Raw genomic sequence first — 13864 nt, 5'->3', positions numbered from 1 at the left:
ATTTCGAATTTTCGTATTAAAATGTATAGTATTATCTAGTACAAATATTTATATACAACTATTTATATACAAATAGTTTCATACAATATATTCTGTGTATGTAACAAAATATATTATATTTATAATAATCTAGTCACACAAACAACACATAACCAATTCAAAATTCAATTCATAAATCTGAGTGATAATATTACACAGCTCGTATAGATACCAAAGTTTTAGTACTTCTAATGCTCCTCTTCAAACATGAAGCAGTTGCCTTTTGTATAATCAATATTTTTAAACAATGACACTTTTAAAATATTATTTCTGGACCTTTTAAAATTTTTAGTTGAATAAACAATCAAGTTTATTGTTATATCTTTCATTCTTATACCCGATATCTCGAATACACATAGAAACATAGGAAAATAGACAGTTTATATTATTATATCTTTGATTGGTTATTGACTAACATCTACGTTAATAATTAGCATTTCTGAATGCTTTTAAATTGTTTAGGTTCGTTGAAGTTCTACCCTTTCTTCGTATCTTTTTCTCTCTCGTTAGAAAAAAGCAAATCGAATTTACTTGATCTACCTTTGTATAATTTGTATAGTTGTATAGTTTATATAGTTTGTATAATTATATAGGACCAAATATAGTTCTTGTCAAATAACTCTAATCAAAACAGATTTTTCTTATAAATTTTCCCTCACAAAAAACAACATCGCTGGCCAAATTATTCGAATACATCAGGTTTTAAAGTTAATTTCAGGTTTATGTTGTATGTAAAATCAACGAGTTAAAGAAGAAACTATAAAAATGGAGTATAATAGATTACTTATCACCAATGAATATTATATTCATTGGTGATAATAGTAGATAGTGATAATAATAGATTATTTATCACCAATGAAATAATAAAAATAGGCGAGTCTAACCAAGAGACACAGTAGTGCCTCACTTCAAGTTCAACGCAGCGAAGTGGCAGCGCCCGAACGGCGCGAGGCAGACCGTGCCTATATTTACGCGAAACTGCGAATTGAAACAAGGTAAGATATTCATATTTATTTTACACATTAATTCCTTATTATTAAAGAATAAAACAATTGCCTCACAAATAGTAAAAAAGATTTGTTTATTAAGAATACAATGCATAAAGACAAATACTTTTTTTCATGTTTAATAAGATTTAACAAAATAAATAATCGGATTTTAATATCATGAGTCTTATTTCTTTCTCGTATTAAAATGTACAGTAATAAAAAATCCTGTTGGAATTCTATGAAAAATGTGTGGAACACATACTTTCATTAAAGTTAATTGACAAAAAAAATTTCATTACCCTATTATCCAAGTGTTAAAACCATGATATAAAAATATATAGTCATTAAGCATTGAAAATTATATTCCACGATTGTTTCATTTGTTCTCAACAATAATCGTTTTATTAATTCTTCATTCCTATCCTATCAAAATGTAATATATTTATTTTTGTTTGATTGATTTTATCTTCAGTTATATTATTAGAATTCTATTTATCATCTTCTTTATATCAAATATATCAATTGATTATTTAACGTTTTAAGATTCGTCCGTTTAATAATTCAATGTAATTTCAAATATTCTGTATAAAACAAAGATTCTCCAAATATATAATTATAATCAAATAAACAAATGTAAAAAAATATGAATTAGCACTGTTATTCGAATATTTATTCCAAAAAATAAAGTCTGCTTTTTGCATACAAAATTTTAAATCTTTTTGAATCTTAATTTTTAAGCCCACTCTTTCCATTCTTCAGTAGGAAATACAAAACTAAAAGAGCTGAAAGTTATTTGCCTGTTATGGAATCTATTTACGAAAACTTAGAAATAAATTTATGACAGATATGATACCAACTTGAAGGCCAAATCAAGTATAACCAATTTCTAAAATATTATTTTGTAAAATAAATCATAATTCTCACTAAAATATTTGTCAGTACGCTATTGAAAGATAAATGGGATACCAAAGCGATCAAGTATGTCAAGTAAACATAAAAGAACGTTTAAATAATATATCATAGAGAACAGCTGATAGACTAATTTACTACAAATAACTACAAATGACAATTTTAATAATTTTTAAATTAAATCCTCAATTGTGTACTGACAAATATTTTATTTCGAGTTATATTTATTTAAAAAATGTTTTGTTTTTATACTGTAATTTCCACTGATAAGTTAAAATGATAGAACTAAAACATTTGAGTGCAAAAAGTAATATTTTAGTATCAAACATTTACTTGAACATTACATCACACATTACTTGTTCTTATTTACATTTGTGTTTGTTTATCTAATAATATTTATTATCTATTGTTACTGAGCAGTTGTTGCTTGAATAGTAGAATCACAGCAGTCACACATATGTTATTTTATATAACTTGTCTAACAAATTTTTTTCTACTTTTTCCTTCCTCTTAATTTTTGTAAAATTACTCCTCTTCCAATACTGTTTATTCTTATTGAGTCTAACTAATTTTATGATACCTACATAATTGCTCTTTTTTGTATTCCCATATCAAATATTAATATTGCATAACTATGACTGTAAATTAAAAAGTTATACATAATAAAATAGTGCTAGGGGATAAGTGCTCACTTCGGCCAAATTTCGAAGACGACGCCTACTTTCCTCCTACTATTGCTCTCGACTTGACGGTCGAGCCGCCGATTGCATGCAACAACTTTTAGGAGACTTCGCATATGAAAAATACGCTGAGGTCGTACTTTCCGCCAAACCGTCATTAGAACAGAGCCGTTATTAGAACATATGTTTCATCTTTATCAATTTTTAGTGGAGTAAGGTTACTGCGAAAACCATTAAAAAAAATAAACATATCAACAATAGTATCTCACAGGTGATGTGAAAATCTATTGTCAAAATTCTAAAGATGGTTTGGTGGAAATTATGATCCCAGCGTATTTTTCATATGCGAACGCTTCTGAAAACAAAGCTGCCGCACGATCGGCGTTCAGCCGGCAGCGGTAGTAAGGGGAAAGTAGGCGCTAAAATCTGGCCGAAGTGAGTACTTATCCCCCAGCATTGTAATAAAATATAAAAATCAATATTATCAAATAATATAAACATTAGATCAATTGTAAATATTTTAAAGAATAAATTTGTTAGCACATATGCATGCATAATAATATACATATACCAGGTATGTCGGTAATTACTTTCCGGTTTTTGTAACAGATGTCACTAGCCATAAGTATGCAATGTTATGATTTGATACATATGTCATTTTATTCTACTGACATTAACCTCAAAACTACACAAGTTACGTTCCGCCAAAATAACAGCGTTATAGATTAATAATTTTTTGAAAATGTCGAATTTTGTGCCTGAAAACGTGCATTTGCGGCACGCATTACTTTTCTTGTTTAATCAAAAGAAAAAAGCCGCTGAAAGTCATCGTTTGCTGATAGAGACTTACGGTGAGCATGCTCCAACCATAAGAACATGTGAAACGTGGTTTCGACAATTCAAATGTGGTGATTTCAACGTTCAAGACAAAAAACATCCTGGTAGGCCGAAAACGTTTGAAGATGCGGAATTGCAGGAGTTATTGGATGAAGACCCAACACAAACTCAAAAACAATTGGCAGAAAAGTTGAATGTGAGCCGAGTAGCAATTTGTGAACGATTACAAGCAATGGGAAAGATCCAAAAGATGAGAAGATGGGTGCCACATGAATTGAATGACAGGCAATTGGAAAATCGAAAAATCGTCAGTGAAATGCTGCTTCAAAGGTATGAAAGGAAGTCATTTCTGCATCGAATAGTAACGGGTGATGAAAAATGGATTTATTTCGAAAATCCCAAACGAAAAAAATCATGGTTATCACCTGGCGAAGGCGGCCCATCGACTGCAAGGCCAAATCGCTTTGGTCGCAAGACCACGCTCTGTGTCTGATGGGACCAGGTTGGTGTCGTATATTATGAACTGTTGAAACCTGGAGAAACAGTTAATACTGATCGCTACCAACAACAAATGATCAATTTGAACTGTGCATTGATCGAAAAACGTCCACAATACGCTCAAAGACATGATAAGGTGATTTTGCAGCATGACAACGCGGCGTCTCATACAGCAAAACCAGTCAAAGAAGTGTTGAAATCACTTGGATGGGAAGTTTATCGCACCCGCCGTACTCTCCAGACCTGGCTCCATCCGACTACCACCTTTTCGCATCGATGGGGCACGCGCTTGCAGAACAGTACTTCGCCGATTTCGAAGAAGTTAAAAAATGGCTCGATGAATGGTTTAGCTCAAAGGAGAAACAGTTCTTTTGGAATGGCATCCATAAATTGCCTGAGAGATGGGCAAAATGTATGGAATCAAATGGCCAATACTTTGAATAAATATATTTTAACTATCTATTGTAAATAACGTGTTTTCTTTGCGAAAAAACCGAAAAGGAATTACCGACAACACCTGGTACACAATAAAAAATAAATGATTATAAAACAAAATTAAAAATTTAATATATATTATAATTTAACATATTATAATTAAAAATACTAAACAAAACAATTAACTATCACGTAAATAAAAATTTGAATTCTACTTTTTATTTGAAATTGACAGTATTACTGATTGACAGTATTAATATATACATATCCAATTTTTCACCTCTAACACTTAAAAACGGTAAATATATGAACTCTAACTGCAAAAACCTGTATTCTTCGCACATCACCCCGGACCCCATAACCCGAACTTAAAAACCTCTCACCCTAGATTCCCATGACTCAATATATTGTAAGTTCCATAGTCCTGAAATCTCTTCATTGCTGGAACGCCATGAGCCCTGAACCCCACGAGCCAAATTAGGATTCCTGATATCTCCAAAATGCCATCGATCCAAATCTCATCCTTAGATATTTACCGAGTTTTTAAGTTTTAGAAGTGAAAAATTGAAAAGCTCAAAATTCGTAGCGAGATTTTCCATCGTTTTCATGACTTATGCTCGTTTCGGTTTATATTATGGCGCCGTCATCTTGCGACGCCAAAAATACCAGACGGCATATAAAAATAGACATTTCAACGAAAATTTTGAGCCCTATAAAAATAATTTATATCGAAAATTGAGATACGCAGGGGAGTAGCTGATTTGACAGAGAATGCTCCTCCATATATGTATACAAGGTATATACAAGTGATACTTTTTACCACAGGATTTAGCATTACTGACAGCACTGTAGTTAATTGAGTCGTATTGCACGCATCTCAAAAATATAATGTTTCAAGAATATATTGTTACGATAGCGCCCTGACTTTTGTTAACTTACTGACTTTTGGAAATTTCAAAATCATCAAATTAACAAAAATCAGAACGCTATCGTAACGATATATTTTTGAGACTAAATAAAGCAAAAAAGTCTAGTACCACTTTTTCTTCCGACAAATAGTTAGCGAAATATCGTAAATTAAATATTGAAAAAGTTATTAAATTTTTCTTAAATATCTCAAAAAATATTAAGCAAATAAAAAATGTCTTAAACATAAATCTTTTAAATTAATTGGTAGAAAAAGACGGTGTAAGAAAAGTTGGGATTTCCATTTGAAAATTTCGAGTTGACCTTCAAATGACCTTGAAAATTTACCCTATGATCAAATTCAAGGGCATCATCAAGTTCATTATTTAAAATACTGAAACTTTTATCTAAGATATTTTTCTTGAAAACTTGACCCTTCAAAGTTATTCAGGTGTTCCGATACTTTTTCCTCACCCTGTATACAGGGTTCCATTTTAACTTTGACAGACAAAATTCTTGAAAAATATAAAAGATAAAAAAACGTTTCAGACAAAAGTTGGATGGTTTCAAGGGGGACATAAAATAACTATATCAGTTTGTTTACAGATAGCGCCATTTTCGAGATATTTATTGATCATTACTTTTCTTAAATGGAAACCCCAATTTTCTATTATATCATCTTTTTCTACCAATTAATTGAAACAACTTTTGTTTGCAACATTTTTTTATTTGCTTAATATTTTTTTAGATATTTAAAGAAAATTTGGTAACCTTTTCAAGATTTAGCTTACAATATCTTGGTAACTATTTGTCAGAAGAGAAAATGGTATTATTTTAATCTATTTTACTATACTTTATTCTATATGGTCTCAAAAATATACTGGTACAATAATGCTCAAAAATATACTGTTACAATAATAACTTTTGTTAACTTGACTTTGAAATTTCCAAAGGTCATTAAGTTAACAAAGGTTATGGCACTATTGTAACAGTATATTCTTGAAGCCAAATAGAGTAAAATATAATAGAGTAAAATAGTACCATTTTCTCTTCCGACAAATAGTTACCAAGATATCATGGTATATGGAGATATTTAACGTGGTAATGTATTATAAAAATATAGTAAAATTAATGTTATATAAATCTTAAAATCTTTCCTGCTACAGATGTAATTTTTATGTTTCCATTATCATATTTTTATAATGCATTTCCACATTAAGTATCTATACCTTTTCGTAGAGATCTTAGCTCAAGTAACTAAGAAGTCAATCACCTGAACTTGTCTATAACATACATATACATGATACATGCTATATCTATACATGACTCAATTAACTACAATGCTGCCGGTAATGCTAAATCGTGTGGTAAAAAATTGTATCAAACTTGTATATACCCTGTATATGTATGTCTTTGTACATATATATAGATATCTGTATATGTTCTTAAATCCAAATTAAATATAGAATTCGAATTTATATTCATATAATAGTTATATTTGTTTTGCTTGATATTTTAATTTTTTTGTTTTATAACTTATTTTTCTTTTATTTGATCTGTCTTTTCATTATTCTTACAAATACTTTTTTAATTACCATTTATAAACAAATGAATTATTTAATTCACCATTTTGTATCTAACTTATATTTATAATACTATTTATTCCATAATTTCTTTAATGCAATCTTCCCAGCTACTTTTCTATGATTTTATGTTGTCAGACAGGTAATTATTACTATCTTTGTCCTATTACAGTTAATTATATATAGTTAACTATATATAGTTAGCTATATACAATGTTAAAAAAATTGCCTATGAATTTGTAGTGAAGTAAATTGATCTCTAAGTTTATGATATAATTACAAGCTATGTCCTTAAGAAAAATTACTTGAGATGTTCCAATTAACTTAAAGTTACTTATAGTTACCTAAAGTTACTTATAATTAACTGTAAATTACTTACAGTTAACTATAATTTGAAAATTTTAAGTAATTTTTCCTAAGGGTGATATTAATTAAAAAATTGCCATAGATTTAGAAAAAAGTTTTTTGTTTTCATAATCATACTCATTTCAAATAAAATGAATATATATGACCAGAAGCCTGCTCTCACCTTGCAATTTGCTGACTTATTCTTTCTTGTATCGATCACTAGTCACTTTGGAAATAGCATACATTCTCTCTCATTTTTATCGAGTAAAACCAACAAGACCTCAATCACCAAAATCTCCATTGAATTTGACATTCGTGAATGCCGGAGTATGCATGAAATACAGAATATATATTTTAGAAAAATGAAAATTTACAATATTGAATTTAATCTTTTATCTGAATACTAACATTTTGTCGTTAATTTGCCATGTATGATCTAAAATAAACCTGAAATATATGTAAGAGTATGTATATACATAGCTGGCGGTGTATTATACATGTAATCTTAACCTCCAATACAAAGTTACAAATGCTATGTAGCTGCTATATATCTGCACATGTAGCTGCATGTACCTCGGGGTAAATTGAAGCCACGATGATCTATATTAATCACTATATTGAAACAAAAACATATAAAGTTAATATTTTCTAATCATACAAATTCTTTTCTATTATTCTACTATTCTATTATTAACAGAAAGCTATCACTATGACAAATGTATTGCTTTGACAAGATCGTTCTATTTTGAATAATTAATAAATAATAAGTCTCACAATATTATGTACACTTAAAAAATGTTAATAGTTACATGAAATATTAAAGCTATTAACTATACCTTGATTTCGAGAATATATCGCCAAGTTTTCATTTGGAACTTCGCTAACTTAGACTTGATTTTGCTTACACTCTAAATATTACGGTGGCAAATACAGATCTCATAATTGGAGATTCACAATATGATACAATGATCTAACACATGTACTTTCTTTATTCTTAAAGCTAAGACTCCATGCATGCGGTGAGCTCCGGCAAACGGCTGCGGTGACCAATCAGGAGACAGACGCATGCCGGAGCTTGCCGCAACCGGACTTGCGCCTCCCTCCTGATTGGTCACCGCAGCATTTGCCGCAGCTCACCGCATGCATGGAGTCTTAGCTTAAGGGTCTGCAGGAGCCAGAGGCAAATCCAGAGTTGACTTTGAGAGCCTTGTGCGGCGAAACTGCGAACCAATGCCGTGCGCGCGAGTGCAAGAGCAGGAAGGTTGGGTCAGGTCAGTTTGACAAGGATGAACAATCGATCGCGCTATCCTTGTCTTACTCACTCGGGCACTTCGCCGGCCGATACACGGCGAGAAAATGCTTTCCAGGCTTTCGGGTGAGTGAGTCAAGCGTCGCAGCGACTTACGTGCAATACCATTTTACAAATTGACGTATTTTGTCTAGCTGACGTTATATATCACCGCCAAATTATTATAGCATGTTCCTTACCCAGTAAACAAGAAACATTAAATCTACATTTTGAAATGTTGATATGAAGTAGAAATTTTGAATGTTTTTGCGTAGTTTTACAAATATTGTGCTAACGTTATATAATAACATGGCATTTGAAATATTTTTTAAATATTTTTAAAATAATTATAGAAATATTTTTATAATATTATTGCAATACGTTGTCCAGAAGTTAATATAACATATCAGAATAATTTCTACGTATAAGAGTTGCGCGCACACACATGAGTTAGCACTGTGAATGTGCGCTTTATGTGCATAGCGAGCTGAGATAGCACGATGCGATGGAACAGTAAAGCAATTGATTATTTTTGTGTGAAAATATATTATTATTATAAACTAGACAAGAGAGTGGACAGTGCCTAGGTAAGTATGCTTTAGTACAAATATTTTACAAACATATTATTCAGATTGTGCCATTGATAAAACAAAAATGCTAATATATTTGCATAAGAATATGAATAAGTTGTGTATAATTTTTTTTTCTACAGATACTTATGAAGAAGCTTTAGAGGCAGAAAAACAAGTTGTAGCAACTTCAGAATCTGAAGCTGAATTAAGAATGGGAAAAAGAAAAATAAGACATAACAAATATAAGGATTATGTTACTTGTGTTGGTCCTCCGAAGTTAATTTCATTATCCAAAGAATCATCTCAGTCAAGTACTGCAGGTTTGATATGTTAAGATTCTTTAATAGGAGTATATTAACATTTCGATAAATAAGTTCCATATTTATAGTCAGCTTTAATATTTAAATCATATTATGTTTATGTTTAAGTGCTCTACAGATCCTTTCATTAATTACATAAAATGTAAATATTAAGTTAATGATCTTAAATATAAGACTTAATTATTAACGAGTTTAAAAGTTATACGCTTCATCACCTTAATAGCTTAATCTTAATGTTTCACGATTTTTAAATCTGTAACTTTTATTCTTTGAGCTGAATAATACTAAATAATACATTAATTTTAAGTGAACAGCTAAGTAAACAGTTTTTTAATTGTTTAAACATCTAGGTTTTATCAATATTAGTTTAACAATAATAATACTTGATGATTCACAATAATTATATTTATTGCGTATCTTTTTCTGCATGGCTTTTATGCAGTCCTTTCTTATATATATTTGATTTCTTTACATCTTTGAGTTCTACACTCAAACGCAAAAAACCCGGTACACTACAAATTTGGGAAAAAATTACAAAATTTCAAATGATCATAACTTGGTAAATAATGAAGATACAAATATGCGCAGAAATGCAAAATGAAGCTTGAAACGTCCTCTTTAAGAATATCTGAATGGCAATTATGCTCGGCCATTTTTTTCAAAACGGCGGATGATAAAGTGAGAGGATGCAAAATTGATAATCAAAGGTCCGTGTTTGCGATGGTGCATGGTGTGCATCAGGTATCGCAGCGTAATGGGACCAAATGCACATGAAAGTATAGAGTGTTATCTTTAAAATGCTACTTTACCAAGCTCGATGTGATCATTTTTCACTGAGTTGTTCCAAATTTTGCTAAAAATGCGGTTTTCTTGTTAAATTTGCATAATTCAGTGAATAAGTATCGCATCAAGCTCTATAACGAAGTATTTTAAAGAAAACATTCTATACTTTTAGGTACTTTTCGTCCCATTGAGCTGCGACACTTACTTTGCTCCATGCGCCGTCGCACGCTCGAACCTTTTTTTAGCAACTTTTCATGTTCTCCTTTTTATCACCCGCCATTTTGAAAAAATATCGTTGCGCACAATTTCGATAGATCTTTCGAAAAGTACGGTTTCAAAGCTTTCAAACCGTTTTTGAAATTTCTGCTAGGATATTTAGGTGTCGAGATATTCAATTTCGAATTTGCAACAAATGTCGATTCAGCGAGACTTAAGGGGCTAAGAGGCTCTGCGGTTCGTTTGGCTCTTTCATAATTTCAATAGCTGTGTTCATGTTTCTCTATATAATAATTTACATAACCTGTACAATATATTCAATGATTTGCATTTATTATTTTGAAAACCAGGGAAATGAAAGTAAAATTCAATTTAGGTTCTTCATTTTGCGTAATCGGTATTACGTAATAAAGATGAATTGCGTTTTAAGATACCGCTGTCATTAGCTCAAATTATGGTTGTAAGTCTTCCCAATATAAACCGCATGGAGTTTTACTGGTAGGAAAAGTCCCATTGTATGTAGTGTGTGTGTATGTGTGTGTGTGTGTGTTTGTATACCACAAGGATAAGGACCCCGTGGTTCGTCAGCTCCACAGTATTTCAAGATTTCACACCCTCCTTGTGGCGTGTGTGTGTGTGTGTGTGTGTGTGTGTGTGTGTGTGTGTGTGTGTGTGTGTGTGTGTGTGTGTGTGTGTGTGTGTGTGTATACCACAAGGATAAGGACCCCGTGGTTCGTCAGCTCCACAGTATTTCAAGATTTCACACCCTCCTTGTGGTGTGTGTGTGTGTGTGTGTTAATGACTCCAAACCCTCTCTGCTGTGTGTGTACTAATAGTGGGTATGACTGCCTCGTGCGCGTATTACCTCATTCATACGATCAAGCATACTCCTTATTAGTCTTTTAATTTTATCCTGCGTAATTGTATTCCATTCGTTTTCGAGAATTATTCGCAGTTCTCGCAGTGACTGAGAAGCGGGTACGTGATTTCGTACTTTCCTGCCGAGGTTGTCCCATAAGTGTTCGATTGGATTTAAATCTGGACTATTTGCTGACCAATCGAGTCGATTTATGCCAACTTCATCGAAGAAATCAAGCACTCTTCTCACAGTGTGTGGTCGAACATTGTCTTGCATAAACAAGAAGTTCTCTCCGATGAAGGGTGCGTACGGAACAACATACGGAATGAGTATGTCTTCCACGTATACATCTGCGTTCATATTCTTGTCAAAAAAGTGCAGATCTGTATGAGCATTAGCTGAAATTCCTGCCCAAATTATTACAGAGCCTCCATTGTAGCTATGCCTCTCACTTACCGTACAGTCTGCAAATTGTTCTCCACCGCGACGATAAACTCATTCTCGTCCATCTGGAGAATAGACACAAAAACGAGATTCATCGCTAAAGAGTACTTTGCTCCAGTCTGCGTAAGTCCAGTCTCTATGCTCAACTGCAAAATTGAGTCGAGCTACGCGATGGTGACATTTAAGCAAAGGTACAGCTGCTGGCCTGCGCGAAAGCAGATTTTGTTCCTTTAATCTTCTCCGGTGTTAACGGATACATTAATGTTGCGGACATCCCTTAAATTGTTTCTAATTTGAACAGATGTTCGATGTCTGTCTCTTAACGAATTTGAAACAATAAATCGGTCATCATTGTGATTGGTACATCGAGGACGTCCCGAACCAGGCCTTCTATGGAAAGAATTGGTTTGTAAGTACCTGGCATAAGCACGTTGCACAGTTGACACTGACAAATCAAGTGCCTGAGCAATGTACCTTCGACTTCTGCCATCTTCAATTAAAACAATAACTTGAGCAGCCTTTTCAGGATTTATCGTCGCCATAATCGACGCAATAATTTCGATGCGAAACAATCAATTATGGTTTAAATTGATGAAGTTGCACGAAGCAACGCGCCTCGAAAGGAAAAGATCACGGAAAAGGAAAAGTCGCACGAGGCAGCGCTTATCGGAGTGAACACGTTCGGAAAAGGAAAATTGTTTGTCTTTGTTTATTGTCTTGACACATACATCTAAGAAAAATGCAGTCAAGCCAGGCGTTAAAGCCCGGCGCACCGACAGAATCTCAGTCAAGCCAGAACGTAAGCCCGGCGTACTGACAAACTCGCGAAGTCCAGCGTACAAGAGATAGTGCCACTATCGGCCGTGGACCATACGAAGGCCAAAAGCTGTACGAAGGCAATCTCTGATCGTCTCCGCGGGCACTCTTATATGCCCTGGGCAGCTCGAACTCGCGTGCGAGCCGAGGGGCTCGCGCGTGCGACAACCCAGATCGCCGCGTCGCGGCGGCTCCGTGGACTAGGAGCGCCAGGGAATTTCGATGTTCAGGTGGCGTCCAGCGACTCGGCATCCCGCGCGCTGGGTCACCGCGAACTCAGGCGCGATCTTGAACAGCATATTCAAGCTGTGTACCATAATGGCCAATCGTACGGAGAAGGTAGAGAACTAGGGACAGCTTCGCGAACTAAAGTGTATACCACAGTGATCATGCGTAACTGAAGGGTAAAGAATGATAACTTTTGATAAAAATTAAATTTCCAATTCGCAAAATTGTGTAAATTATTGTATAGAGAATAATGAACGCGGCTATTGAAATTATGAAATAGCCCCTTAAGCCTCGCTGAATCGACATTTGTTGCAAATTCGAAATTGAATATCTCGACACCTAAATATCCTAGCAGCAAATTTCAAAAACGGTTTGAAAGCTTTGAAACCGTACTTTTCGAAAGATCTATCGAAATTGTGCGCAACGATATTTTTTCAAAATGGCGGGTAATAAAAAGGAGAACATGAAAAGTTGCTAAAAAAAGGTTCGAGCGTGCGACGGCGCATGGAGCAAAGTAAGTGTCGCAGCTCAATGGGACGAAAAGTACCTAAAAGTATAGAATGTTTTCTTTAAAATACTTCGTTATAGAGCTTGATGCGATACTTATTCACTGAATTATGCAAATTTAACAAGAAAACCGCATTTTTAGCAAAATTTGGAACAACTCAGTGAAAAATGATCACATCGAGCTCGGTAAAGTAGCATTTTAAAGATAACACTCTATACTTTCATGTGCATTTGGTCCCATTACGCTGCGATACCTGATGCACACCATGCACCATCGCAAACACGGATCTTTGATTATCAATTTTGCATCCTCTCATTTTATCATCCGCCATTTTGAAAAAAATGGCCGAGCATAATTGCCATTCAGATATTCTTAAAGAGGACATTTCAAGCTTCATTTTGCATTTCTGTGCATATTTGTATCTTCATTATTTACCAAGTTATGATCATTTGAAATTTTGTAATTTTTTCCCAAATTTTTAGTATACCGGGTTTTTTGCGTTTGAGTGTATTTCAACTTTCTTTTAACATTAAAAAAAATGACTTTTGAGCGATATACACTTGTTTTCCGTTCTTAAGCACTGCTTTTTCTAAAATGTAATACCGC

General features: G+C 33.1%; 1 long non-coding RNA gene across 1 annotated transcript in view; it reads right to left on the bottom strand.

Moving 5' to 3' along the window:
• LOC112588720 (uncharacterized) overlaps window positions 1-8241 on the bottom strand; it is a 15625-nt gene extending 7384 nt beyond the window's left edge. Inside the window, exons 1-2 of the long non-coding RNA XR_003113014.1 lie at window positions 8061-8241; window positions 7406-7836 (exon numbers count right to left, since the gene is read on the bottom strand). This is a non-coding gene — a long non-coding RNA (uncharacterized LOC112588720). The remainder of the gene's footprint in view (window positions 1-7405; window positions 7837-8060) is intronic.
• Between the last annotated feature and the right edge of the window lie 5623 nt (window positions 8242-13864).

The sequence above is a fragment of the Harpegnathos saltator genome, unplaced genomic scaffold, assembly GCF_003227715.2.
Source record: "Harpegnathos saltator strain DR-91 unplaced genomic scaffold, Hsal_v8.6 scaffold276, whole genome shotgun sequence".
NCBI classification, from domain to species: Eukaryota; Metazoa; Arthropoda; class Insecta; order Hymenoptera; family Formicidae; genus Harpegnathos; species Harpegnathos saltator.
Note: the sequence above shows the minus strand (reverse complement) of the source record. Positions and strands in the feature narration are given on the sequence as shown.